Raw genomic sequence first — 5,249 nt, 5'->3', positions numbered from 1 at the left:
CGTCTCTTGAAATAGGGCTTATCATGGTCTCCCCCAGTTGGAGCTCTCTTTACCTCGTCTCTCTTGGTTTTGTTGTAATAGTTTTAGACAGCTGGGGACTTATTTTGATACACTGAGCTCCTCTCTCCTCTATTTTTCCATCTTTTCATTTATGTGCATCCATGTCCCAGAAATGCTTGTTACTAACCTATTTCTGGGGAGTCATTCCCCGGAGTCCTTATGTTCTTTTTTCCCCAGCATGTTCCCTTGGATCAGAGAGGCTCCGAAATCAGGGTAGCAGCTATTGCCATGGTTCCGCTACACGTTCTGTGATGCCATGTTCAACTGCTACACTGTGGTGCCCTGCTACGTCCTGCTACGTCCTGCTACGTCCTGCTACGTCTTGCTGTGCCTTGTAATGCTGCACAGCGTCCTGCTATGCCATGAACTACCACAAAGAACTGCTACAAACTACTAATTTTTTCTATTTTTGTTATTGCCACTCTTCATTCTAACCCCAACCGGCCCGTCAGACACCGCCTACCAAGAGCCTGGGTCTGACCGAGGTTTCTGCCTAAAAGGAAGTTTTTCCTCGCCACTGTCGCACTGTTGCTTGCTCTGGAAGAAAATAGAACTGTTGGGTCCTTGTAAATTCCGGAGTGTGGTCTATCTGTAAAGTGTCTTGAGATAATTCTTGTTATGAATTGATACTATAAATAAAATTGAATTGAATTGAATTGAAAGTTGTAGATGTGTGGGCCAACGCATTTTTTGTCTCAATGCATGTATTGCTTTAGTCCGGTGCCACACCAACAGCGCTAGTTAGCTTAGCGTAGTGAATGGAATCCTAGATTGCCGGTTAGCATCTTGTGAGTAAAAGTGGGCCAACCTAATCACTCATTGTGGCCTGCGTGTTCACAACGAGTACAAATAGCAATGCATATCAAGGCTAGACGATTAACTAGGCAGATAGTGTCTTGGGACAGTGCTTCGGCTGTGCTTCCACCCAATATAGTCCCAGATGTTTTCCACAGTGAGGCTGTCTTGTCTGTTCTATCTAACCAATGTGACACAAACACCTTAAATGTCCTGGATTTTCAACCCGAAAAGTGACTCCTAGAGAGGGGTGGTCCAATCAGGGGTGATTCTAGGATTATACCTTCATTGGGGCTTCAGCCCCTAATGAAAATGTGACACGGACACAGTGCCTTGGAGTTTTAACCCCCCCCGTATCTAATTTCTGAGTACAATCAAACGCAGCATAACCGGCACTGCCAAGCTCCACCTTGGTAGATGGGGAAAGACAAACTGCTGCTGACTGACACAAAAAGCACCACTAATTGTGTTAAATTTGAATTTAGTGCGGGAAAGTCGCCACGGACAGTCAGATTCTTTTACTTGACAAAGCAGCAAATACAAACGCTTTCATCAGTGGGTCATGTGCTCAATCACTGCTTTTTGATAGATGGGTACTTCCTAGACAGTTAACTAGATGAAAAGCTTTAGGTAGTCAACAAAGAGACACATAAAATTGGGTGATAATATTTATTACAATCCTTTTCTGGATGTTTAAACTGGTTCAAATGACCCCAATGCTATAGGTGTTAGTACGTTTAACAGGAGGGTTGATAACAATCTCAGTTAGTGATGTTGGAATCATCTCTTTCTCTTCTGGTATTTCTTGTCCAACAGTTCTATAACACTGAGGAATTAAACAGCTTGAACAGGGCAACCTGCAGAGGGGTGAAATGTTGATATATAATGTGCTATGCACTTAACCCTCATGTTGTCCTCAGGTTAAATTGACCTATATCAATGTTCTTTTAAATTACCCAAAATAACATGATTGATTCCACACAACGCTCTTTGGCAAGTACAAATCTCTACTTTTAATAATTTTGGGCTGTCTTATTCAATTTTATAGCATTTGAAGAAACATTCAGTTTTGAAACAGTATTGAGTAAAAGTTGACATATTCCCGTCTGTGATTATCCATCAACATATTTTCTTTTAATTTATTCTAAATAATTCCTAATTTCTGCTTTTCTAAATCAAACATTAGGTATAATTTATATTCTATAACTAAGGTTTATTGATCATAAATTCCAAAAATAACTGTAAAACTAAAGTTAATAAGTTAGTGTTATGTAGTGTTGAAAACGTCAAAAAAGAAAACAGAAAGAAAAAGTTTTGATTTTCAATTTTGAAGGGAAGACAACACAAGGACCATTTCTACGTACCTTTCAGGCTCCTATAGCCAGAAGGAGTAAAAAAAAAAAGTGTAACTTTTTAATATTTTACACTCCACTGCAGACCCATAAGGAAACAAAGCAAAGCGGGACAAGGAGAGAGACACATTGTATTTAAATGCAACACAATGTTTTTGTTAAAGGAGCGGTTTACCCAAAATTACAAAAAGCTTGCTATCTCACGCACCACTAGTGGTAGACAGTTACATTTGTATCTGCTGAGAGTCTGACATGTTGACCTCTTCCCCAATTCTAATTATATTTGAACATCTTTACACACAAAACCCAAACTCTCTGTGTGACTGTATCCAACTACAAGTTGGTCCAAAAATGCATTTTTCTAATTTGAGTGAACCAACAGTTTCATGTCTTCCATTGTGCTAGTTGATAATCTCTAGAATTACGGTTCTTTAATGATTGACTTGCAACTTAGATGTTTACCCTAATAACAACACTATTACTTCTCGTACTACAATGACATCCAAAGGCCATGTTTCCTAAACGTCTAAACATGACGTTGTTTAGGGTTAAACATTAATAATGGTGCTGAAACCCCCATCGGCCGCGAAAAAAAACCTCTGATAAAGCCACTTAAGTCTCAATAATGGTTTGCTCTTTTGTTTTTATTGATGCAGGAGAGACATATGTCCTGTGTGCAAGGTTGATTTCCCAAGTCATTATGAAGCTGAAGAGAAAGGTCTTTAAAATACGCGCACACACATCCACGGCTACGGACATAATGGCCACAGACATCAATGACTGTAAGGTTTTTCTCAGCCGTTCTTTTACATCAACGTCCTCTTCCTCCTGGATCTAAAAATGAAGTAAAAAGTCATCCTCGTGAATACCTTTTTTAGAAAACATGAATGTGTGTGTGAATTTTGAATCAAAATCTGAATATATTGAATGAATGTCTGAATATGTAGAATGAAAGTTGGATTATATTGAATGAAAGTCTGACTATATGGAATGGCATAGAATACATTGAAGGAAAGTCAACAATATGGAATGAAAGTCTGCAAATATTGAATCAAAATCTGAATATACGGAATTAAAGTCTTATTAAAGGATTATATTGAATGAAAGTTTGAAGACTGTAAATGGAATGAAAGTCTGGATATACTGAATGAGTAATAAGTAAGTCTGAATACATGAAATCTTACTTGATCCTAAGTAATAGAGAAGTTAGAGTAATCCTAAATAGAAGAACATCCGTGTGAATTATTCAATTCGAAAACACAAGAATGTGCCAGAGCCTTGAAGACATCAGAATTCATTCAGTATTCTTGAGTTTTTTTATTCGGTATATCTGGAGTTTCATTCTATATATTCAGACTTTTATTCAGTATATCTGGACTTTCATTCTATATATTCAGACTTTTATTCAGTATATCTGGACTTTCATTCTATATATTCAGACTTTTATTCAGTATATCTGGACTTTCATTCCATGTATTCAGACTTTTATTCAGTATATCTGGACTTTCATTCCATATATTCAGACTTTTATTCAGTATATCTGGACTTTCATTCTATATATTCAGACTTTTATTCAGTATATCTGGACTTTCATTCCATGTATTCAGACTTTTATTCAGTATATCTGGACTTTCATTCTATATATTCAGACTTTTATTCAGTATATCTGGACTTTCATTCTATATATTCAGACTTTTATTCAGTATATCTGGACTTTCATTCCACATATTCAAGTGCCATTCAACATAGTCAAACGCTACCCTGGCTTTGCCATCCTACATACTTCAACTCAATTTAAATTTTCCTTCAGTACACCATCTGGGTTTAATATTCTTGTTTTGTTTTTTTTCAGCCAAATCTTTGGCGGTCCAATCAGTAAACAGAGGGAGTGGCTGGGAACAATCCAGAAGTTAAAGCCCGAGCAAGAACAATCTTTGCTGAGTTTTGTGGGCGGCCATGATGTTGTGGCCCTCCTCCCCACGGGGTTCGGCAAAAGTTTGATTTTCCAGCTTGCTTTGTTAGTGGTGAACGAGTTGGCTAAGGCTAACGCTAGCAATGCTAAAACAACGTCCCAACCAAACGTTAGCGATTGGTTACGGCAGATCCAGAGTGGCTCTGGGCAGATCCAATAGTTGTATACTTCTACAGAGTACCCGCCTTCTAGGAAGGTAACACTTGTCAATGGCGAGTGGCCAGACTCTCTGTACAGATGAAATACACAAGAGCCTGGTAGGACCAGGTTAGTCAGACGCACAATCGCCACATAAATATGCCATTGCTATTAGGCGTTAACTAATTAAAATGCGCTAATTAGCACACATTTGACAAGGCGCTGGTGGATACGATAAACAAAATAACTGAAACATTTCACCACAGTACTTCCCCAGATAGTGACTCACATCAGGAGTCTTGTTTGGGTCATTTTATAGAAATCTACAGACGGAGGGTATAGTCCTAAAACTAACACCATCACCAGTACACCAGCTGGGTATTATTTGGAAGGACATTTTCCTTCCATTAAAGTAAAAAAAAGACATGGAAGTAAAGTAGACAAAATTTCAAAATTGACCACTACATGAAAAAAATGTACTTTCTTAAACGGTAACTTCATAATTTCGATCATAGGCTCCTCATCTAATAATTATCCATTATATGAGTTTTTGTGTGCTGATAGCTCTTTACATGACACAGACAACTCTTCCTTTAATGTAAAAGGAGGAACTTGGATGACACTGAAACTATGTCCTTATCACCATCAGTGTCTGTGTCTGGGAGTGTGTGTGTGTGTGTGTGTGTGTGTGTGTGTGTGTGTGTGCGTGGTAATTGTAATAATAATAGCAATACTAATAATGTATTGATCATTTCAAAACTGAGGTTACACTGTCAAAACTTTTCACATTGTCAGCTAAACAGAATTCTATGTGTCCCCTGATTTGACCCCTTTCTCCTCCTTCCCCCAAACTCGGTCCCTTGTTGTCCCCAACATTACTCATCACCGGTTTCAACCCCCCTCCGGTTTCAACTCCTCCTATCAGGGCAGGT

Source organism: Etheostoma spectabile, chromosome 24 (assembly GCF_008692095.1).
Source record: "Etheostoma spectabile isolate EspeVRDwgs_2016 chromosome 24, UIUC_Espe_1.0, whole genome shotgun sequence".
Taxonomy (NCBI): Eukaryota; Metazoa; Chordata; class Actinopteri; order Perciformes; family Percidae; genus Etheostoma; species Etheostoma spectabile.
This window is presented reverse-complemented; position numbering follows the sequence as displayed.